The sequence below is a fragment of the Dendrobates tinctorius genome, unplaced genomic scaffold (assembly GCF_039654945.1).
Source record: "Dendrobates tinctorius isolate UK_male_01 unplaced genomic scaffold, ASM3965494v1 ptg000211l, whole genome shotgun sequence".
Taxonomy (NCBI): Eukaryota; Metazoa; Chordata; class Amphibia; order Anura; family Dendrobatidae; genus Dendrobates; species Dendrobates tinctorius.
In genome coordinates this window covers 14,900,572-14,926,348 of record NW_027361878.1, presented here as the reverse complement: position 1 = coordinate 14,926,348, position 25,777 = coordinate 14,900,572, and the positions used below count along the sequence as shown (strand labels likewise).

The 25,777-nt window shown below is 42.2% G+C and overlaps 1 protein-coding gene across 4 annotated transcripts in view; it reads right to left on the bottom strand.

Annotated features, from left to right (window-relative positions):
- Window positions 1–25,777, bottom strand: part of LOC141058287 (inositol-trisphosphate 3-kinase B-like) — an 87,752-nt gene that overhangs the window by 28,474 nt on the left and 33,501 nt on the right. The window lies entirely within an intron of this gene.

Here is a 25,777-nt window from a genome sequence, read left to right as displayed (position 1 = left end):
AGGACAAAAAAAAAATGCTCATTCTATATTCCCATCATTTATGGCAACCATTTTCCTAAAAATGATCAGCGCTAGTACTACTGAGCTGTAATCTTACTACACGTATTGCTCTTTGTCATTGTTAGATCTTCCTGTTCTCAACTACTTGCAAAATTAATTTTTATGGCGGTCAGAGATCTATTTTATCAGTATAGTGATACAATATAGTGCTAGTCCCAGAGTGATGTGCACAATGACAGTGCACTCTCCTGTTGCCAGCTCAGATCATCCGTAACAAGCCGGCAACAGAGAGCGCATTGTCAGAATACCCGGAGTGCAAAGGCCAGTGACATAATTTGTGGGGGTAGCGCTGGTCTCTGCACACGGGTAGTAGGACAATCAGCTTTCTCATGCTGAATTGTTACTGTTAGTCTGAGCCAGCTACACATCCCACTGGGACTAGCCCATCCCCTGAAACGGAGATCATGCACTGGGATTCTCAAACGAAACGTCATCAAAAAGGAAGTAGGGGAAAAAAAGAAAAGCAGTTATATTGTTTTGTTAGGGAACAGTAGATAATTTTTAATTCAAGTTATTATTAGATTACTTTGAAAAACCCCTTTAAGCATGCTCCTAATGTTGGCGCTATTGTTGGGCGACTCTGTATCTCACAGGTTGGAGTTCTCTGCATCCAGGGTAAACATTTCCAGGGCGGTTCAGAAAATATCTGTTCCACTGCTGCCCTTTTATTATTATTATTCCATAAGAACACCGATCCTCCACCCTATCGAGATGTGCTTCTTGATAAAAAGTTACAAAGTCTGTTTCTCTATTATTCACCTTTTAAACTTTTTAACTGTGGATATATCTAAATAGAAAATCAGGGGAGTGGAAAAGAGTAATATTTTTGTGTTACTTGGCAATGGATTGTCTTATGAGCGTGACACTACCTGAAAAGAATGCAGGCCTGGAAAAAAGAAAAAAAAAAAAAAAAAAAGCGAATTTCATGTGATTTCCAGCATTATTTGATAGAACCATTAAATAAAATCGCTAATAACTGTGTCAATATAATACGTAAAGGGTCACGATTTACCAGTTGTAATTCTGAGCCCACCAATATTGTGTTTTCTGCCTATGCACAGTGTACACAGGAACCTGCCATTCAGTGGTGTGGGCGGAGTCATACACAGCTCAGCATTTTGAGCTCTGCTAGATCTGCAGATGAGAAAACAGTGATTCTATCAGTCCAGTAAGTGATACATTACTGGAATCATGGTATCTACCCCTACATAATGCTGCTCTCAGATTAAATAGCAAAATCTCCTGCAGACAAATTCCCTTTAAGTCATTTGTGCTTTTTTTTTCACATTGTCATAGGGTATAAAGGAAAACTCTGTGCAGATGCTGAGCAACTGGGAAATGCAAATATATATGAGCTCTGAAACTTACAGTATTATGAGTGCTGCTCTAGCCCTGAAAAATTAAATTGAATCTGTCACTAGGTTTTTACTACCTTAACTGAGAGCAGCATGATGTAAGTTGCAGAGACCCAGATTCTAGTGATGTATCATTTACTGGGCAACTTGTAGCAGGTTTTATAAAAATTACAGTTTCTTCTGCTGCAGATCTAGCAGTTCTCTAAATGCTGAGCTCTGTATAACCCCACCCACACCACTGATTGGCAGCTTTCTGTGTACACTGTGCATAGGCAGAAAGCTGCCAATCAGTGGGGGTGGGGTTGGACTAGGAATAATCTGCTGTAAAACAGTGATTTAATCAAATATACTCTGTTTCTACACTATGCTGCTCTCAGATCCTGACGAGAGATTCCCTTTAATGAACTGTAACACAATGAGATTCTTTAGAAATGTGAAACCTGACATCAGCTGTCCTGTGGTTGGATCGATGATCAATATGCAAGTTACAAACATTACACCATCACTAAGAAAACAGAGTAACAAATGTCACCTGTTACAACCTGCCATGTAGTCTACTCATTTGCTCTGACTTCTACCTAAAAGATGACTACTATTGTTTGTATGTCTGTTTCGAAGAAAATGTTGTGACAATCCATTTGTGGTACAAACTCACGCAAGGGCGAAGCTAGCTAGACTTAGAAAATTCTTGCCAATGTGTAGGGTTGACATATGTTTCAATCGGACCTAATTTTCCAATCAAATCATATATATTTTAACATTACAGTGGAAGATTGGCATCTTTTAATATGGCTCCCATGGACAGGCTATGCACGAGCCACGCCATATGGCAGATCTCAGGGGTCGCCTTTGCCTTAACTTCAGCACAGCTATTTGGACTTACATAGGGCCCCTGGGTTGGGTCCATGAAGTGGTTGCTGGCCAATGGAGCGAGCTTGCATAGGGTCATCACAAAGCTGTGTCTATGCCAGAAGGTCAGGGACAGGAATAAAACTGTCAGGCAGAGGGATAGTTTAAACATGGGCTGAGGTTAGAAATGGGAATCAAACAGTCTGAACGAGAGCTGAAATACTGGAGTGAACCAAGGCAAGAATAAACAATAACTGACAACTGTCAGCTATGTGTTGGGAGCTTAAGTAGGGTGTGGTGCTGTCCAATTGGCCCCAGCAGTGAGACGATTGCTTCTGCTCTGCTGGACAACACACAACCATACTGCTAGGCTAGGCAGGATAGAGCCTGACACATGATCACAGAAGCAGATGTTGCAAGAGCAGGTCCTGGAGGGGAAGCAATAGGACCATTTAGCTAACCTCTGTCCTCTGTATAAAAGAAAAGAAACCCTAACCGGAGAAATATGGCTTATACACACGTACAGTGCAAATGCAGAAGAAATAGTTAAGGAGGGCCTGTAACAAGGTCAAAAGGGAACAGTTATTTCCACTGCCTGCCGGAGTATTTTTTTTTTTGTTTGCTTTTAATGAAAAATATGCCAATATGACGACAGACACCAGAGATATGGACCTTTCCATTTAATGGATCCTCTTTTTGATGGCATTTAACCAAAGGGGAGTGGTTAACAGCATTCTCCAAGGGGTGTTCTCTGCATAATTACCCTGCAAGCAAACGTCCATTTCGTAAAGATCATAAAAATTAGAACTAAATAAAATGGCCCATATTTCTTGAACTGTATGGCAGATATAGTAAAAAATAAAAAGAGTAAAAACATTAATACTGAGTGGATCAGCGGGAAATAAAAGGTCAACATTTGACACGGTGACAGGTCCTCTATAACTACTAGAAGATGAGCGGGTGCTTAAAAAGCTCAGTGTACCATAATTTTTGATCTGATGAAGGTAACGTGTAGATACAGGGTCTCCAACCTGATTTCTTTGAAGGCCATAAACAAAAAAATAAAATTAAAAAATATATATTTATATATACACACACACACATACACAGCTCTGGCAAAAATTAAGAGACCACTGCAAAATGTTCAGTTTGTCTGATTTTTCTCTTTATAGGTATATTTTTGAGTAAAATGTAAATTGTTCTTTTATTCTATAAACTACTGACACATGTCTTCGAATTTCCAAGCAATAAATTTTGTATTTATTTTCAGAAAATGAGAAATGGTCAAAGAACAAAAAAATGCAGAGTGCTCGCAGACCTCAAATAATGCAAAGAAAACAAGTTCAGAATCATTTTGAAATAATACTAATGTTTTAACTCAGAGTTCAGATATCAATATTTTGTGGAATAACCATGATTTTTAGTCACAACTTTCCTGGGTCTTGGCATGCTTTCCATCAGTCTTTCACACTGCTTTTGGGTGACCTTATGCCACTCCTGGTACAAAAATTTGAGCAGTTCTTTGATGGCCTGTGACTATCCATCTTCCTGTTGATTACATTCCAGAGGTTTTCAATAGGGTTCAGGTCTGGAGATTGGGCTGTCCATGACAGAGATTTGATGTGGTGGTCCTTCATCTACACATTGATTGACCTAGCTGTGTGGCATGGCGCATTGTCCTGCTGGAAAAACCAGTCCTCAGAGTTGGGGAACATTGCCCGAGCAGAAGGAATCAACTGTTTTTCCAGGAAAACCTGGTATGCGGCTTGATTCATACGTCCTTCGCAAAGATTAACCTGCCCAATTCCAGCCTTGCTGAAGCATCCCCAGATCATCACCGATGCGCCACCAAATTTCACAGTGGGTGCTAGACACTGTGGCTTGTACGCCTCTCCAGGTCTCCATCTAACCATTAGACGACCAGGTGTTGGGCAAAGCTGAAAAAATAGACTCATCAGAGAAGATTACCTTACTGCAGTCCTTATGGTCTTCGGCAAACTTCAGCCTGGCTCTTTGCTTCCCATTGATGAAACGCTTTTTTCTAGCTTTACATGACTTAAGCCCTGCCTCTCGGAGCCTGTTACGAACTGTTCTTACTGTGCACTTCACCTATAAATTTTAAGGATGGGGGTAACATGACGCTCACTGTATCCCTCTCCTAGTAAAGGCAGAATTGAGCCCTTCTTTTCCTCACTCAAGACTTTTCAACTCCTTTGGCATGGTTAAAAGTTTATACTTTCCTTCGTTAAATAAGATTTTGTTCAGGTGATCACCTAATCAGAAGCACATTAAGTAGAATGAGGTGTACTCTGGTTGGAATTCAACTGACACTGGAATGGAATGGCTGTCAGACATGGAGAGAAGCTGATTTTTATAAAGCTGTGCAGTGGGCTCTCAATGTTTGCCAGAGCTGTATATACTGTATACTAATGTGCCACAAACAGGAAGTTGCTATCACCAACCATTCCCATTTTATTTAGATGTATCCATATAAATGGCCCACCCTGTATATATAATATTATATATATTTTTTTTCTCTCTTTTTGACAATCCAAAACATCCAAATGACCCTGATGAAAAGTTCACATACCCCATTTCTTAATTCCGTGTATTGCCCCCTCTAACATCAATGACAGTTTGAAGTCTTTTGTGGTAGTTGTGGATGAGGTTCTTTATTTTCTCAGATGGTAAAGTTTCCCACTCTTCTTGGCAAAAAGCCTCCAGTTCCTGTAAATTCCTGGGCTGTCTAGCATGAACCGCATGAGATCTCCCCAGAGTGGCTCAATGATATTGAGGTCAGGAGACTGAGATGGCCACTCCAGAACCTTCACTTTGTTCTGCTGTATCCAATGACAGGTCGATTTAGCCTTTTGTTTTGGATCGCTGTCATGTTGGATCGTCCAAGTACGTCCCATGCACAGCTTCCAGGCTGATGAGTGCAAATTTGCCTCCAGTATTTGCTGATAACGTACTGCATTGATCTTTCCTTCAACTGTGACCAAGTTTCCTGTGCCTTTGTAGCTCGCACATCCTCAAAACATCAGCGATCCACCACCGTGCTTTACAGTAGGAATGGTGTTCCTTTCATCATAGGAGTTGCTGACCTCTCTCCAACTGTAACATTTATGGTTGTGGTGAAAAAGTTCAATTTTGGTCTCATCACTCCAAATTTCCTTGTTCCAGAAGTTTTGAGGCTTGTCTCTGTTTTGTGTATTGTAGGCGAGATGTCTTTCTTCTGGCGACTTGACCATGCTGCCAATTTTTCTTCAAGTGCCTCCTCATTTTTAATCTTGAAAGGCCACACCATCCAGTATTTCAGCTGATGTTATTTGTGGGTTTTTCTTTGCATCCCGAACAATTTTCCTTACAGTTGTGAACAAAATTTTTGTTGGTCTACCTGACCGTGGTTTTGTTTTTACAGAGCCCCTGATTTTTCATTTGTTAATCACATTTTGAACGCTGCTGACTGACATTATCAATTCCTTGGATATCTTTTTGTATTCCTTTCCTGTTTTCTACAGTTCAACTAACTACCTTTTCCCGTAGATCCGTTGACAATTCTTTGCTTTCCCCATGACTCACAATCCAGAAACAACAGTGACTGGATGAAAGATGCAAGAGTCTGTCTGAATACCATAAACTAACTCAGCTTTTATGCACACACTGATTACAAACAGGTCACAGGTGAGGATGTTACCGTTAGTAGCCATTCAAACCAATATCTATCAACTTCTGTGGATGTTATCAGGCCAAAGTCACCAGGGTATGTGAACTTTTCATCAGGGTTATTTGGATGTTTTGAGTTGTCATTATGATTTAGAAAGAGAAAACACAGTAGTTTGACAATAAATGGCTTCATCCAACCACTAACCATGAGTGGAGAAAAAGTCTTGGTGTTATCATATTCTCTGAAAAAAGGCCACGAAAGCAAAAATTCTACACGACTGTATTATATATAATTCAAGATTGAGAAAGGATCTCTGATCCGAAACGTCGCCACATCACTGAGCAATAAAGTCCATTTTTAAGTGTTTTGTGCTGTTCCTCCTTTTTTTCAACTATCCTATAAGGAGCCATTTGATTGTCGGCTGGAGAAGCGTGCACATTTTTGAGGTATTTGACGGTGCTGTTTCAATTTTTGTAATATAATTTTTTTTATATATATATATATATATATAAAATATAAATACACACTGTGTGTATATATATATATATATATATATATATATATATATATATCTCAATTAAACTGCACATGGATTGACTCTTATGGTGTGCTGCTTCCATTTTTGTGGATATATCTATATATATATATATATATATATATATATATATATATATATATATATATCGTCTTATTTCTGTCTATAACCGAAATCGCGGGTCACCGATTGGTCGTGGCCGCGGCCAATCAGTGACAGGCGCAGCTGTTTGTAATGGTAAGCTGCGCCTGCCGCTGTTTGGTCGCGGACGCCACGCCGCGACCAATCAGCAGCGGGCGCAGTCGGGCGCAGCGCTCAATGGGGCAGCAGGCCTTAATCTGTAAAAAAGAGAAAATAAAAAAAATGTTATACTCACCTTCTGATGGCCTCCAATCTTCTCTCCACGCGCCCGGCCTTGCGGTTCCAGTAATGCCTTGCGCTTTAGACCGGAGATGACGTCACTCTCGCGAGAGCGCGACGTCATCAGCGGTGTTTCGCACAATGCTTTACTGGGACCGCGAGGCCGGGCGCGTGGAAAGAAGATCGGAGGCTGTCGGAAAGTGAGTATAGAACTTTTTTTTTTTTTTAACAGAGACCACGCATACCAGGAAAGGGGGGGGTGAGGGGGACCATGCATACCAGGAAAGGGGGGTGAGGGTGACAATACACACCAGCAAAGGGGGGTGAGGGGGACCATGCATACCAGCAATGGGCGGGAGGGAGACCATGCATACCAGGAAAGGGGGGGTGAGGGTGACCATACATATCAGGATAAGGGGGGGAGGGGGACCATACATACCAGCAAAGGGGGGGGGCATACATACCAGCAAAGGGAGGTGAGGGGGGACCATGCATACCAGCAATGGGGGAGGGGGACCATGCATACCAGCAATGGGGGGAGGGGGACCATGCATACCAGGAAAGGGGGGTGAGGGTGACCATGCATACCAGGAAAGGGGGGGTGAGGGTGACCATACATACCAGGAATGGGGGGGAGGGGGACCATGCATACCAGGAAAAGGGGATGAGGGGGACCATGCGTACCAGCAAAGGGAGGTGAGGGGGACCATGCGTACCAGCAAAGGGAGGTGAGGGGGGACCATGCGTACCAGCAATGGGGGGGGGAGGGTGACCATGCATACCAGGAAAGGGGGGTGAGGGTGACTCCATACCAGGATAAGGGGGTGAGGGTGACTGCATACCAGGATAAGGGGATGAGGGTGACCATACATACCAGCAAAGGGAGGTGAGGGGGACCAAGCATACCAGCAATGGGGGGAGGGGGACCAAGCATACCAGCAATGGGGGGGAGGGGGACCATGCATACCAGGAAAGGGGGGTGAGGGTGACCATGCATACCAGAAAAGGGGGGTGAGGGTGACCATGCATACCAGGAAAGGGGGGTGAGGGTGACCATGCTTACCAGGAAAGGGGGGTGAGGGTGACCATGCTTACCAGGAAAGGGAGGTGAGGGGACCATGCATACCAGGAAAGGGGGGTGACGGGACCATGCATACCTGGAAAGGGAGGTGAGGGGGCCATGCATTCCAGAAAAGAGGGGTGACGGGACCATGCATACCAGGAAAGGGGGGGTGAGGGGACCATGCATACCAGGAAAGGGGGGTGAGGGGACCATGCATACCAGGCAGGGCTGTGGAGTCGGTGCTCATTTTGGTGGAGTCGGAGTCGGAGTTGGAGTCTGTATAAAATAGACCGACTCCGACTCCTAAAATATATAATAAATTGGGTACATTAATTCAATGCAGGATGTGCTGAATATTTTTTCATAGGAGTTTGGGAAAGTTATGAAATGTCCTATAAATGGCTGTTATATTCCTGATCTAAGGCTACATTCACACACAGCGTTTTTCCTGTGTTTTTTGAGGATACGTTTTTCAGCTGCAAAAGTTGATCATCTTTTTAAAAAACTGCATCACCTGAAAGGTTTTTGAGCTCATAGATAATGTTACTCAATAGCAAAAGCAGATTAGAAATCTGCTCTATCCATTTATCCATATCTGTCTATCCATATCGTATCTGTACCAAAAAGAATGAAAACCGGGTAGTACACCAATATATATTCTGTTCTATCTAAATATCTTGATTATTGGATCATAAAAATGATTAAATGTCTGAGGTTCACATTGTACTACAATAAATTTTTCACTTAAATATAAGCAATATGTGTGGGAGTCGTGGAGTCGGAGTCGGAGTTGGAGTCGGAGTCGGTGTAAGGGAAATTGAGGAGTCGGAGTCGCAGGTTTGGCTTACCGACTCCACAGCCCTGATACCAGGAAAGGGGGGTGACGGGACCATGCATACCAGGAAAGGGGGGGGGTGAGGGGACCATGCATACCAGGAAAGGGGGGTGAGGGGGACCATGCATACCAGGATTGGGGGGTGAGAGGACCATACATTCCAGGATTGGAGGGTGAGGGGATCCATGCTTACCAGGACTGGGGGGTGAGGGGTACCATGCATATCAGGATTGGGGCATGAGGGGACCATGCATACCACGAAAGGGGGGTGACGGGACCATGCATACCACGAAAGGGGGGTGACGGGACCATGCATACCACGAAAGGGGGGGTGAGGGGAACCTTGCATACCAGGAAAGGGGGGGTGAGGGGACCATGCATACCAGGAAAGAGGGGTGAGAGGACCATGCATACCAGGATTGTAGGGTGAGAGGACCATGCATTCCAGGATTGGGGGGTGAGGGGACCATGCATATCAGGATTGGGGGCTGAGGGGACCATGCATATCAGGATTGAGGGGTGCATTATTATTAAAACTTCATAAATAAACTACATACATATTCTAGAATACCCGATGCATTAGAATCGGGCCACCATCTAGTACATATATATATATATATATATATATATATTTTTTTTTTTTTTAATTTTTTTTTAAAGGCACAGTTACAGCTGTCAGCCCTGGTCAACCTTTCACATCTTTCATCATAGTGCAATGACTTGTGGTAGATTCGCATGAAGGAAATTTACATTGGGAGTCACATGTTTAAAATAGATGAGAAAGGAACATAAACTTTCAAGCGTGAGAAAGGAAACATCATGAGGAGAATGTGATGAGGCCCTGCAGCCCACTCAGCCATAATGCAGATCTATAGGCCTCCTCGCTAAGCATATCTCATCCTGGACTGATCGCTGCTGCTGTACGGGACAATAAAGAATATTCATAGATGGAGAGTATCATACGTCTCAGAACATTACTGTAAATAATGAGGACCCACTCGGCTGCTAAGATTTTGATTTTGGGCTAAATCCGGGAGCAGAGTCTATAAGGGTGCACTCTTTAACCCGCTATTCAGAAATCTGGACTTTTTGATAGGGAGTTTCCAAAAAATAATGTCTGAAAGTAACAGCTGATGAGGAAACAGCCCAGATGACAGCAGCCCACGGCGCCAAGTGAGCAGATGTCATAGAAGGGCAGAAGTCGGAGCAGACAAAGTATTTCCAAAATGAAGACACGGGGCTGGCGGAGTTCACTCAACAGGTGGAAAGTCAAGATGGGCAGCCGATAATTACTGTAGATGTGGTCAATTAGATTTGGCCAGGTAAAATGGAAAATTACAGAAGAACATCTTTGTCGCAACCAGAACCTTATGGATCTTATGTCTTAGGCACTGGTGATTTGGCAATGGCCACATTGGAAGCCAAGTGGTTAGACGAAGTAGGACATGGTGCATGCCTGGTGTAAGGGCACCCACGGCAACTGAGGTCCCTGTATGAATAAAGGAGGATCCTGGACAGGAAGTCCCAAAACCAGGAAGTGGCAGAGTACAGGAGTGGGGTACTGGGAACAAGAATGGGGTAAACTAGCTGGGAGGTTGACCATGCTTTTTTCCGGCCGCATCCAAGAACTTCCAGAGGGTGAAGCCCGGAATAGATCGGCCGACAGACGAACAAGTCTTAATTGCGCTTATTAGGGGACAATTATTTTATGGGGCACTTTTGGTGGACGCTCTTTGGTGGGTACTGGATGACTGATTTTATAAACTGATGCAATAGTTTTTATCTTGCAGTAATATTTTTTTTATAGCCACAATAAGAACTTCCAAACATTGAATTTGCCTGGAAATTACTAACCCTGAGTGTATCCAGCTTGTGCCTGATTTATACTCTTGATTTCATGTTCCTGCGATTGTTTAAAAAGAATTGAATAATGGAAATAATTTGTCAAAATAGCAGTGGCCTTTGCATGAACTGACTCCTAACGTGAGGATAAGGAGTCGTGATACGCACAGCATTGTCCGTGTGCTCACTGCATGGAAGCAGTGCCTCACTGGTCTGCAAATACAATGGCTATTAATATACAGGGAGACACTCGGCAAAATGGGAGAACAACACGTGAACCAGTCTAAGAAAAAGATCTACAGTGCTGTGCAAATTATTTGGGACAAAGCAATTTTTTTTTTTTAAGCAAAATCGTAAGTTGGTTACCAGTCAGTGATTCAAACCAGCTTTAACTGGTTTGAACAGGTGTGAGTGCCTGGTTAAAACGGGTTTGAATCACTGACTGGTAACCAACTTACGATTTTACTTAAAAAAATGCTTTGTCCCAATTAATTTGCACAGCACTGTACTTGTCGCACCATGTTTCTTCATCCTTGAGAGTCTCTAATGATTCCATAATTATCATCATCTTCAACAGGCGGAGACACAAATGTAGACTATGTTCTGTTCAATATTTTCAATTTTTGGTAAAAAGGCGGGTGGGATCTAATAATTAGTCTCACTAATTTCTAGTTTTCTATTAATATTCCATCTAATCAGGAGACATCACCACTACACCTGAACCTACCAGCATCTGGCATGAGAACCTGACCAGTAGAGGACTGAGCCTGAAGAAGACCCCCGTGCAAGAACAATATATGGGCCCTCTGCAGTCCAATAGCCCATCTTGATGCACAATTACACCTGATTTGGAGGTGGTTGTGTCCCCCAAACCTTTTGGGCTCCTGTGCAGCTGCTTAGGTTGCACCAATGGTATGTCCACCCGTGAACCTGACAGATCCATGGTGGCCAAACCTTGGTCAGCATGTATAAACTTTGAAAAGCCGCCTGGGAGATTATGGTTGACTTGTCCGAGGCAGGACCACGAGGGCTTTTCCTTGCCCCAATCTCACAGACTGAGAAGTCTCGCCCTGTACACAAAACCATCAGACTATGAGAGCGGAGCGGGGGAGAAGGAGTAACACAACCAGTGTCTGATTCATGCTGCCTGTGGTTTGGGTAGCACGAATCTGCCATCAGGTTTCCTTTATATATGCAGGAAATTGTGAAACATTCCCAGATTTTGGAGCATATGGGTTCAGTAACAAGAGGCTTTACAAGTCGGCTGCATAAATCTGTGGGTTCTCCACATGCTGCTGTATGGTGCCTCCAGAAGATACTTTCTGGGGTAAGAAAAGAAAGAGGTGATCCCTGTGTCACACCGCTACCTGCAGGTGAGGATAAGCTGGAGAATTGGTCGCAGTGTATTCGGTTCCGCTGATGGCTGCTCACCCACGATGGGTGGAGAACATGACAAGTAAAAGTGAAGAGAGAAGGGTGGTGGATCCCGGGCGCTGACGCTAACAGAAGCGATTCCAAGCAGTAAGTATTAAGAAATTCCCAGTTTTATTCATGCAATGCGTTTCGGAGTAGATTTTACTTCTTCATGCAGAAGGTGTAAAATCTACTCCGAAATGCGTTGCACAAATAAAACTAGGATTTTTTTTTATACTTACCGCTTGGAACCACTTTTGTCAGATGCAATGCCGGGGGATCCATCGACTCTCTCTCCTCTCATATTCTTCTTCTTGGGGAGAACAGCCCTGTAACATTACATTCTAAAAGGAGAAAAAATCCCAAACTGGAGCCCCACAATCAGATCCACAAACATTACATGTGGATTCTGTTGCACATTTGGTGTGGATTTCACTGAATGTATCGCACAGGATGAAGTCGACAGTAAATATCTGCACCAAGAATTGACACACTGCAAAATTTAAAAAAAAAATCACAGAAAAATTCAGCACAAACTGTCAGCAGCGAGTGGATAGGATTTTTGAAATCTCATTCATTTTGCTGTTACTGTAATCCACTTTGGTTTTCTGTCCCACAATCCACACAGAAAATCTGCAATATGTAACCAAGCCCTAATGGAGAATTGCAGATTTTTTTTACCCACTGATGTGAACACGACCTAAAGGTGATGGAAATTTACTTTCCCTGGATTCTAAACCATGCAGACAATGTATGGATTATTGGTAAGCTAACGGAAGCAAGATAATTTTGACTGGAGATAATATGTAGTGAGTGTCTCAACAGGCTCTTGCTACAGATCAGGCGTGATGAGCAGAGCCATGATTTCTATGATAGCTGTATTTTATGAGTAATGAAGTGTATTTTCTGAATATTTAAAGAAAACCCATCACTTGCCATAAATATCTTTGTTTTTTTTGTTTGTTTCTTTTCACCTAGTGTAAATGCTGCGGTTTTCCTTTTGTTTTTGTTCCTGAGATATGGCCCTCTCTTCTCTGCATATAAACTAAAGTCTAGTTATACAACTGGGCATGGTCCTCAAGAAGACTCCAAGGCGGAAGTGTTGAGAATCACGCCCACTTGGCGTAACAAAACTACACAGAGGGGAAAGGAAGCCACATCTCAGGAACGGAGAGATGCAGGAACGAAGCAAAAACAATGCCGGAATCAGGAGATTGGAGGCATTTACACCAGGTAATAAAACTTACATATTTATGGTAAGTGACAGCTCCTCTTTAAGAACTAAAAAAGTTATCACATAAATCACTGTTCTGCTCATCACACCTGATCTGTAGCTAGGGCCTGCTGAGACACTAACTACATATTAGCTTTAGGGCATATTGATGGTAAATGAGAGTTCCCCCTTAAGGACTCAGAAACTACAGTTATTACATAAATCTTCACTCTGTTCATCATGCCTGATCTGTAGCTGTGGCCTGTTGAGTCACTAGCTACATATTAGCTCCAGTGCACATTTATGGTGACAGGTCCCCCTTTAGTACTCAGAAACTACAGTAATCACATAAATCATCTCTCTGTTCATCACAACTGATCTGTAGCTTGTGCCTGCTGAAACACTAGCTACATATTAGCTTCAGTGCATATTTATGGTAAGTGACAGGTCCACCTTAAGTACTGAGAAACTACAGGTATCACACGAATCATCACTCTACTCATCACGCCTAATCTGTAGCTAGGGCCTGCTGAGACACTAGCTACATATTAGCTCCAGTGTGCATATTTATGGCAAGTGACAGATTCCTCTTAAGTACTCAAAAACTACAGTTATCACGTAAGTCATCACTCTTCTCATCATGCCTGATCTGGAGTTGGGGCCTGTTGCATCACTAGCTACATATTGACTCAAGTGCATATTTATGGTGACAGGTCCGGTCCCCCTTAAGTACTCAGAGCCTACAGTTATCACATAAATCATCTCTCTGCTCATTGTGCCTGATCTGTAGCTAGGGCCTGCCGAGTCACTAGCTACATATTAGTGCCAATGCATATTTATACCAAGTGATAGGTCCTCTTTAACAAAAAAACAGGGTCCGTTATTTTATTAGTGTGCCATACGACTCTACTACAAGGCAAAACTACCTTACTGTAGAAAAAAAAAAAATTAGAAACACAACAAATGAAAAATATGGTCACTGCCTGTACACCGCCATGACTCCATCTATCATGGTGTGCTCCCTCTCATGCAGGGATGTCTGGGCTCTCTCCTAGTCAGGCAGGGATCTCCCTCCTCTCCACGTGTTTACATAATTAGAATAGTTTCCCTCCTGCCTGTCTCCTTGGGACTGTTTGTACAGCCATGACTTCTGCTTTCAGGCTCACACATACTCACACATATATGAACAGAAAGGCATCACAGACGTGAACGCTAATAAATACTGCGATGACCACATCTACCGCCTTCCATTATTGCAATGCCATATGCACCGCTAGGGATAGGGCATCCTCTTAAGAAGGGGGTGCAAAATAAAGTTTGGCGGACAGGTTTTCCATTTGGCCCCTATTGATTGTTGCTTTATTATAAAATGTTCTCTCCTATGAACAAAGACAAGGCTCAGAGGTCATCGCCGGTTGCAGACAACATTGCACACAGTGTCTGCTGTAATGTATAGCAGAATCCAGCAAGGGCTTTTAGCAGTGATCTGTTATATAACGGCTGAGCTGACAGATACAGGCCACAAGGCGGGAGGGCAGAGACTTCCCCGGATACACAGGGAGTTCCCTTATTGTGTTGCCTTGAACATTAACTATTTCGTGCTCCGCATCAGTTCACTGGGTAAAAGGGAGCTAGTGCGTTGCGTGACAATGTACTGGGAATAGTGATGAGCGAACGTGCTGGGATAAGGTGTTATCTGAGCACGCTCTGGTGCTAACCGGGTGACTTCGTCATGCTCGAATAAGACGTTCGAGTCCCCGCGGCTACATGTCCCATGGCTGTTTGACAGCTATAACACATGCAGGGATTGTCTAGCAAACGGGTAATCCCTGCATGTGTTGTCGCTGTCAAACAGTCGTGGGACATGCAGCTGCGGGGACTCGAACGTATTATTCGAGCACGACGAAGACACTCGGTTACCAGACATGCATGCTCAGATAACACCTTATCCCAGCATGTTCACTCATCACTAACTGGGAAGTAAGCCATAAATAAAATATGATGGGAATGGGTTGTAAATACTTTTTCTATTTTTGCACGACAACAACACTTCGAGGGGTCTGCCACTTGTCTGCAACTATTTTATATCTGCCCTCCCCCACACAGACTGTCATTAGATAAATCTGAAAGGTGCTATTAATCACACTCTGCTGTATTTCTATCACTTGGTAATCACAGGCAAATCTACAGTGAGATCAGTGTGAATAGTAGATTGTGTGTCATTATTTCTCACACTGAGAAACCTGATATCAGCTATTGTTCTTTTCCCCCCCTATACACTGCCTCTTGCTTATGATTGGTAAATGTAATACAGGGGAAGAAGTACACGCCCCCTTGGACTTAACATACACTTTAACATAACTTTACAAGGTAATATCTTTTCAACGAAAAAGAGAAATTAAAAGATAAAAACTATGTTTCAATCAGCTCTGCAGCTGCTGTTTCCATGATGTGGCCAGTATAGCATGCTCAAACTGGTAAAAATTGCTTTTTAAAGAGATCCAATCAGGTTATATTAAATAATTGTCTTTACATTGTTTGTTTGAAGGGATCACCAATTAAAACAGATCATAGGGTGTACTATTATTAAGGTTCCCAGTCTTTAGCAGAAAACTTTGGGGGTATAATAAAGCAGAATGTTCTCATTTAAAGGGGGTACTCCCATCTTCAAAATCCTATCCCAATATGCAGTAGGTGTAATAATAATAATAATAATAATAATAATATTAACCAATGCCTCCAATTAAAAATGTACAGTTTTTATGAGTCGCTATGTCTCTTTCTTCAAGTGCAGACATTGCAGGACCTTGTGTGTCCACCGTTACGACCACTGATATAGTGACAGTTAGCTAGTTGCTAGTCGTCGTAACCATGGATACCCAAGGGCCTGCAATGCCTGCACATGAGGAAAGAGACATAGCAAATCAGAGAAACTATACTACATTTCTAATTGAAGGTATTTGCTAATATTATTATTATTACACCTACTACATATTGGGATAGGATCTCTCGGAGATGGAAATACCCCTTTAAGTCAGACAGTTTGTGTAATACACGGACAGATTGGATCCTCCAGAGTGAGACGTTCTCTGCAGCTGCTATCCTCTCTGGCTAATTTGTAAAAATCCCAAACAATGTAATGTACGGTTTCTATAGGAGAGAATTCCCACATGGGTAAGAAATTTAGTTAAATAGGACCTGCCATTTGTCATAAACATATACGGTAACTTTTTGGCCTGGGTGTATATGCAGCTGCTTTCTTGGGGTAGTTTTTCTTTTGTTTCGGATATATGTCCTTCTCCTCTCCATAGATGAGTCTAGTCTTTTTTTTTTTAAGCCAAGTGGAAATGGTCCTCCATAAGATGAGTTGAGGACCACTCCCAGTTGACAAAAAAAAAAAAAATACAGGGAAGAAGGGGCCATATCTCAGGAATAGAGAGGCACAAAACAAGGAGGAGAAAAACATCGCCGGATTCAAGAGAACAGCAGCATTTGTATGAAGAGGAAAAAATGACATATTTATGGCAAGTGGTAGCGCCTCTTTAGGCTGCGTGCACACACTGCGGATTCACCTGTGGATTTGCCAGCGGTTTTCCCCTGCGGTTTGACACCTGGACAATGGAACAGGTGTCAAACCGCAGTGGAATCCGCAGAAAGAATTGACATGCTGCGGATTTAAAACTGCAACAAATCCGCGCTGAAAAATCTGCAGCATGTGCACTGCGGATTTGAAATCCCATTGGCTAACATAGTACTGTACACTGTCTGCAGAACTGTTGTGGATCCGCAGGGCCAAATCCGCTCTGAATCCGCAGCAGAATCCGCAGCTTGTGCATATAGCCTCAGGGTATGTGCACACGTTGCGGATTTGCTGCGGATCTGCAGCAGATTTGCTGCTGTGGATTCGCAAGTGATTTACAGTTCAATGGTATTCTATGGGGAAAAAAATTGCTGTGCACATGCTGCGGAAAAATCCGCACGGAAACAGTGGGTTTTTTTCTGCAGCATGTCAATTCTTTGTGCAGATTCCGCAGCGTTTTTCCACCTATTCCATTATAGGATTCCGCAGGTGTAAAAACGCAGGCCAAATCCGCAATAAATCCACAGGAAATCCACATAAAAAAACGCGCGTATCTTGACTTGCGGATTCTGCCAAAAGACGCAGATTCCACGCAGAAAATTCCGCACAGCAATCCACAACGTGTGCAACATACCCTTAAGGGGCAGTTCTATCACAACAAATATGAAACAAATAACAAATCATAAATTCTCCTTAAAATCACTCAGCAGTCGGTGTGGACTCTACTGAATGCCACAGGCCACCAAAAACAGCAGTCCATAGCCCGCTGAAGACAATACAAGGCGACGGCAGGGAATTTTTATACTTTTTTGTTTTTCTTTTTTTCCTGGTAAAACAGGAACAAAGATCAGTGATGATGAAATTTGCTGCGGATACAAAAATATTAAGGCATTGCCATTTTGGCAATTTCCTACTAGGGCCTATGGGGTTGACTATCGGTGAACCGACGCTTCGTGTCAATCAATGTAGTCAGAAACATCTCCCATAAGAGACAGTACATAAAAATAACTCCAAAAGAAACTTTTTCGAGCAGTCAGCAATGCACAGGATGTGATGTACATGAATTCTCTGTTAGGCCCCAGGCTAAAGTGATTTACTCTAAAGGAAACACTGCAAAATATTGTGGGAGACCACAAAGATGACAGAAGCGGTCTAACCTGTCCTGCTGTCGTCATCCATCGTCACATGGAGGGGGATGAGACTACACGCTAGTTAACACCGCGCAGCAGTCTGCAGCCGTGTCCTTGGCAGTCATGGCAGGGTGGTAAATGGGTACGGCCGGGTTCACACAGATGGCAGATACCATACGTGGCACTTGTCAATATTTTACATAGTGAAAACCGTGCACAGTGGGTTTTTGAGATCCCGCTTTTATATATGGGGTCGTGATTTACACGTGGCGCAACTTGGGACTTTTCACAGAATTTTGTTTTTCATTTTGTTGCAGAATCGCACCAAAAATCACAGACCTTTATGTACACGGTGTGTTTCATAACCAACATCTTTATCACCCGGAGCAAGACAAACCTTTAGTTCATTGCCCCAGCATTGCATTATGAGTGACCCCCCCCCCCGGCACCCTGCGGTCTGGGCACATGTCCCAATAAAGGACATTTATTACCTATCCTCAGGAAAGGTGATGACTGTATGAGGAGTGGGGGTCCGACCCACGCAGATCAAGAGTGCAGGGAGTCTTATGCTCCTAGAGAACATACATGGAGCGGCACTGCATGTGCAGGAGCGCCACGCCATTCATTGTCTATGGTGACACATGCACGCTGCCGCTCCATTTTTTACAAGAATTTGGGTGTCTATTTTGGGACTGTGGAGACTCCTTGGATAGTTCCCCCGATGAAAGTTTTTGGTAAGTTTTTTACGCTGGGTATTGTAAAAAAAAAAAAATGCAAGTAACCCATTTTACTTAAGGGGCACAGAAAATCTGCAACATCAAAAGCTCGTCGTGTGAACACAGCCTTAGACAATGTTCACATAGAGTTGTTAGAAGCATTCAAAAGCTACGGGGCCGATTCATCATCGTTTCAGCACCTTTTTTGTAGTCTAGTTTTGTGTGTTTTTCGTCTCACAGTATTTTTGTGCAAATGTCCCATCCACCCGCCTAAGTCATTTTATGCATGTCAGAATTTTTTGCATAATTTTTGAAACTTTTTGCACTGAAAAATAAGTTTTTTTTGCTTTGTGCAAAACTCAGGAAATAAGTGCGCCATTTTGAAGAAGTTGCCGCAAAAAACAGCAACAGAGACAAAGAAAAAAGAAAAACAACACGTAATGAATAGGGGCCTATGAGCTTTTCAAGCGCAATTGCTTGAGGAAATTATGTATTTTAAGGGTATGAGCACACAATGTCTTTTTTTTTTTCCCAGCAGCAAAGTCGCTGAGTTTCTCTAGGTGAAGCCACTTCTGAAAAACTCCATCCACTTTTCTCTAGGAGCGGCTTCGGACGGCAGGGACTCCGCTGTCTTTTCTTTATGCAGAAAGAGAATGGAAACTGAGCAGAAACTCTACAAATCCTATTCCAAATCTCAAAACTCCTTAGAAGAGTTTTTTTTTTCCCTAAAGTGTTCTTTCAGCCTTGTGATTTGCTTGGGGTGTGTGCACACGGTGTGGATTCTGCTGCGGATTTGCCTCTGCGGATCCAATGGCTTTTAAAAACCTCAGTGCACTCACTGCGAATTTTTCCGCACGGATTTGCTGCGGTTTTAAATCCGCAGCATGTCAATTCTTTCTGCGGATTCCGCCAAGGTTTGACACCTCTTCCATTGTCCAGGTGTCAAACCGCAGAGGAAAACCGCTGGCAAATCCGCAGATAAACCGCAGGTCACTTTACCTGCGGATTTCCCTGCAAATACGCACGGAAAAATCTGCAGCTGAATCCGCACTGTGTGCACTCACCCTTAAAGTGGAATCCGCTCCAAAGAAGTGACAGGCACTCCTTAAATGAACAGAAGAAGTGAATGAGAAGAGTTTTCCAAATGTTTTTGATTTTTTTTTTTTTTTTTTTAAAGGATTTTGGAGAGGAAGTGCTTCAAAATACCTTCAAAAAACCTCTCATTAAAGGGACTGTTCAGCCTTCAGTCACTCTAGACATTACACGCCGTGAAGATTCATCAGGAGCTGGTGATAATGTGACTGCAAGTTTCCGATTTGCACACTTCCGGCCACATTCCGACTAGATGTCTCCAGCCTTAGTCAACACCCTTGCAGTGAGTGAAGCTGCGCACGTCTAGTCGGCAAGTGACCGCATGTATGCAAATCATATACTTGCGCAGCGCTCCTGGTGCTGGAGAATCCTCGAAGTTGTGAGGATTCACAAATCCGTAGTCACACAGTGACTCCAGACTTGTACCCCGAGGCCGGACAACCCCTCATCGGTGCTCATCTACTCCCACCACTTCTGCCAGAACAACATATATCATCCAAAACATGGAATACGAAATCTGAACATTTCTAATAAAATTCCCAATTGTCTCTAGAACAACTCCTTAACTTATACTGTATATATATTTATATTTTATTTATTAATATAGTCATTATTTACCATAACTTTTCGGTTTATTTTATTATGTCTTTTTTTTTTTTTTTTTTTTTTTCTTTAAGAAACATTTTTGCTTTACGCTAGAAAACAGCAGTGAAAGCCGCCAGTGTGTGCACAGAATAAATGCAGCAATTCGTGTTCTCTCCTCGCTTCGCTCTGCAGCTCTCTCTCTCGCCGTGCTCCTCCTTTCTCGCTCTCACCCCCCTCGTTCCCTTCGGCAATCACCCAGTCATGGCCAAATTCTTAGAACTGTTTCTCTTGTTTGCAAAACCGCAAACCAACGACGTCACCGGCAGGAGGGAAATCCTTCTACACAGCAGAGAGGCAGCAGACGAGGGTGTAAGGGCGGTGGGGCGCCGGAGACAGGTGTTGGGGGGTCACAGTGTGGAAGTCACAGAGAACGCACGGGAAATGAGACGACGCAAACAGAAAATATACAAAAGGGATAAAAGATCATCCAAGTGGTGAATAAATGGAAGACGACGCGCTCATTGTAGGAACGTGGAGGAGGGCGCGAAAAGGGGGAACTAGCTGACGCTACGTGGAAAGCCAGGGAGCCACGCTGTGACGCGGATAAACACGGGGTCCGATGGCCTCAGGTCAGAGAAGAAAAGGAAGTTTGTAGATGAAGTTGCGTCATCATCACAATTCTGTAGGGACGAGATAATTCCACTCATCCCTACGTCCCATATGGACTAACAATACACACACAAATATCCCCAAAAACGGACACTGAACTCGGGCCCCGTGCACACAGAAGGGGGTTTTTTGTTTTTTTTTTAGGAACATTTGATTCAGAAATTATCTAAATCTCAAAAAAAAAAAAAAAAAAGTATCTTCCGCTTTTTTTATGCTCCAAAAACTCATCAAAAAGAAGCCGCGCACGCAAAGCCTTAGCGCATGCATTTAAAGGGGTTGTCCGGCATTAAAAAAAATATGTGAACTGGTCATAAAACAACAAATGGAGGCACAATTATCTCCTGTCACCACATCGATCCAGGATAACGCCGCTCTGGTGGTCAGCGTCGGCTCTGAAAAGCATGACTGCACCGTCCAGTTGTCACAGGAGCCTGTGATTGGCTGCAGCGGTCGGAGGACTGGAGCACATCATCAGATGTTTCTCTGATCACTGGCTTGTTCCTGTCAACTGACCGCTGCAGCCAATCACAGGCTCCTGTGACAACTGAACGGTGCAGTCAGCACTTCACGGGAACGGCCTGCGCTGCATCCAAGGAGGATAACAGAAGGCGAGCATGCCTCCATTTTCTTACTTAACAATAATCCACGGCTAATAAGAAAAAAAAACAAAAAAACTTTTTTCTAATTTTATTTTTTCTGATTTTTTTCTTGTATTTTCTGACCATTATTATAGGAGCAGCCAATTTGTAGGGTTTCCAGCAGCCATATGGGCCATATTAGATAATAATCTGAAAATGTCCATTGGCATATGTTTGAGTATTGTGTGCATACTCCGCGACCTGTGCAGGAGGGGGGAGGAGGTGAGAGATAGATAGATAGATAGATAGATAGATAGTGACATGAAAAATGTAAAAAAAAATGAATTTATCATAAAAAATTCCCTTTAAAGTCACCAGGCTGGACAAGACACATATGTTACTGGCAACTACAACTCCAAGCAGCTCACAAAAATTACTGTTGGTGAGGCAATAATAAAAAAAGAAAATTCTAAATGCTAAATCTCGCCTGTGCTGTGGTCTTACAGGTTAGTCAAGTATTTCCTGATGCATATCTATGAAATAAAGTGACAACCTTTGGCACTGTATAGGCATACAGAGTTCACCTCTCATCATCTCACCTACAATTGTTAAAAAAACTGTACTGTAGAAACGCATAGTTTAAAGGGAATCAGTCAATAAGATCAACTCCCTAAACTGCCTATATGGGCATACAGGTCTTTGAAATGTAAATACATCAACACCTTTATGCCTTCTATCTGCTGCTGCATTCCCGAGTAGTTAACATTTCTTTTGCATATACAGTAGATTACAAACTAAGTGTTCTAGACATGACAGAGCACTTCCCAAACTTCAGCCTCCTGAGGGTGTTAACTTGTCCAGCAGCAGCCTCTATACTTTGATTGGTAGCTCATTGCCTGATTCATCACACTGACAGTTAGCTGTCAATCAAACTTAACAGGCTGGTGCTGGGTACAGTAACAAAACTTCATGAGGCAGAGGCTTGGAAAGTGCTCCGTCACACCCAGAGCCCTTATGGTCTCATTTTCACATCAATTAAAATGCTATTAAATCTATTAAATCCATGAATGCAGCAACAGATAGAAGATATAAAAGTGTCATTGCATTTACATTTTAAAGACCAACATGTTCATATATGCAGTTTGGCGAGGGGATGGGAGGTTTGATCTTACTGACAGATTCCCTTTAAGCAACACTAATGTATACAAAACCCAACAGAGGGAGAAAAAAAGAATGCTTACTGGTAAGATTCTAGTGAATGCCAGAAGGATACTCTTTTGCCATCAGTTGGTTCAATGACGCCCTATGAAGAAACCTAGTGGAAAGTACTATAAAAAGCAGAATTCAAGTATCAAAGAAGTAAATATATCCGACTGCACTGGTTAATGTTTATAAAATGTTTCGCCTGTCCCTACACCAAGCTTCTTTGAAGTAGGAATTTTATTATGGGTTTCGCAGGAATGCAAACATTTTTCAGGGGATCCCCAGTGTAAATACGTTTGGGAATTATTACTTTACAGACTATGCAATATACAGTATGTGTTCTATATAGAGCATGGCCAAAACTTGTGCAGTCTTCCTATTTTCTCCATGCCCCCAGACTATGGATTATCAGTGCCCATACACATTAAACCCTACAAAAAATGTACGTTTCTGAATTCTTATAAAAAAAAAAAACAAAAAAACACACAAAATCTGCACTTAGCCTTGAGCTATATTCACACTAATTTTTTTTGAGGCATTCAACAATATTGAGTTTTTCAAGTGGAAACTGTTTTGGGAAATGCCCCTTTTTTTAAGCTTTTCCTGAAATAGTTTTGAAGAATTTTAGAAGTTTTTGTTCTGCAGCTTTTTGATTGGACAGTGCCTAGTTTGGAGCAGATTCCATCAGGATCTGCTTCAAAGAAGTGACATGCTCTTTTTTATTATTATTTTTTCAAAAACTCAGGAAAAAAAATCTTAAACTTCATGTACGAAGAGAACAGATAATTTCCCATTTAGAATAAATAGGAAGAGTTTTCCAAGCATTTTTCTTAGCATTTTTTTTTTTTTGGGGAGAGGATCAACTCCCCCCATAAAAACCTGGGAACATAGCCTTGGAGTATGTGCACATGTATTTTTTAATCTTAAAGTCCCAAAAGGATGAACAGAATGCGCTGAAGTGACAAAGTGATTTTCTGAGCACATGTTCCATCTTTTGCTACTTCTTCAGGCTTCGAAAGCCGTGGAGCAGCAGAACGTGATAGGTCCATTCTTCTGGCGCTTGAAAGCAACTGCCGCTTTATATAAAGTCACGGAGACTTTTTTGCAGAATTTTTGGAGCAGAAACAAAGCAAAACCTGTATGTTTTTGAGGAGTTTCTGAGATATGGAGTAGGATTTGGAGAGAAAACTGAACCTCCTGAAAAGGCTCTGTGTGCACATACCCATACAATCTTAAAAAAAAAAAAGTTAAATGAAAAGTCACTACAAAAAACGTCCAAAAACAATGTGGGGACCCCGGAGTCCAAAAGACTTTGTGTGTACATACCATTCCATGGCTGATACATAATCGGCGCTTGTATGTTTCCCTGCCCCTCTTACTCTAGGTTAGAACAGACTTGGTGAAAACATTATTATGTGGGACCCTTAGTCCCTGTTCACATTTGATTACGTTTTCCGTTTACACTGTCCATTTTAGAGCAGAAAACTCAAACGGATGAACAGAATTAGAATCCTGGGTAATCCTGTTCCCAAAAGAAGCATTGATTTTTATGGGGTCTGTCTGATTTCCATTCTATTGTTATGAAATGAAGAAAAATTCGGCATTCAGGGCTTTTTTTTCCATTCTAAAAAACTACCGTAATAACAAATAGAAGGCAGGCAATCCCTGCGTGTGTTGCGCTTCTCAAACATATTATTCGAGCATGCCGAAGACACTCGGTTAGCACCGGAGCATGCTTAGATAACACCTTATCACAGCACGTCCGCTCATCACTAGTAAAAAAAAATTCCTAAAAAAAAAAAACAATATAAGATAACTTGGCTGCAAGTCTTTTCTTTAGCACAGGCACACTTTTACAACTATTAATAAGCTGGTACATTGTTTCCATCGCTTTTTTTCTCCTATTGTTTCCCTATTCTCTATATTCGTCCCCCTGACAGCCCGCACATTGTGCATCTCTTACCAAGAATGGGAATTTCTTCTGCTCTAAACCACTATCCTGTATCCTTAACCCTGGCAGACTTCTCTTCACGGCTGCCAAAATGCCACAAAATTTGATTAACAAGTTCCTCACGTCTTTGCGTAGATGCAAAAATTCTCTCTAAATGGGGAAACCTTGTTCTCTTAGTAAAAAAAAAGTCATAGACGATACGTGTGCGAGGTGAGACGTTTGATTGCATTGATACAGAGATGTCCTAAAAAGGCTTTTCGTTTTCTGAGGAAGATAGACATCGAAACGCGCGTCAAGGGGTACACGGGGACTTCTGACACTCTGGGTATAACTATTCATCTCTCTGGCTCCTCATTATATACTTATGATTGATACTGATTTTTCTACTCTGCACCTTGAGCCATGGTATGATTTTTTTCTCTTGTCTCTGGCTTCCCTCATGATTTATGTTGTGAGGTATGTACCCATTGAATTCATAGTATTAACCCTCTGCAAGCCTCATTAGGGGCAGCCAGGGACATAATCCCAGTAGAGTCCAGGTATATTTAATTTTTTACTTATTTTGTACCCTATTGTTGAAATTTTTTGCGCTCTGCACTTTTCTCTATAGATGATTATTATGACTACTGAATTTTGTAACTAAAATTCATTATGCAGGTAATTGCAGATTGCTTATAATTATGGATGCAAAATAATTACTCTTTTGATATTCATCCATTTTTTGAGCCCAGTGTTTTGCTTGTTTTTTTTCTGTATGGTCTGTATACATCTCCAAAACACTTCCTTTTAATATTTTTAAGTGTATGTTTCAATAAAATTTATTTTTTATACTTTACTATGTATGGAGGACTTCTTTTTGCTCTACATAGGTGTTTGGTGTTGTCTCGGTCCTCCGTGTTTATGATTTAGGGCATTTTTTGCTCTTAATATAAAACCTACAACAGAAAAAGTGAGCAAAAACCCTGCTGTAACTAAGTAAATAAAAAGCAAGAAGTGCACTTTGAATAACAGAGTTTTTAGTAATTTTTTTTTTTTACAAAAAAAAAAATAGCATAGAAGCCGTCCCACCACAACAAGGTAA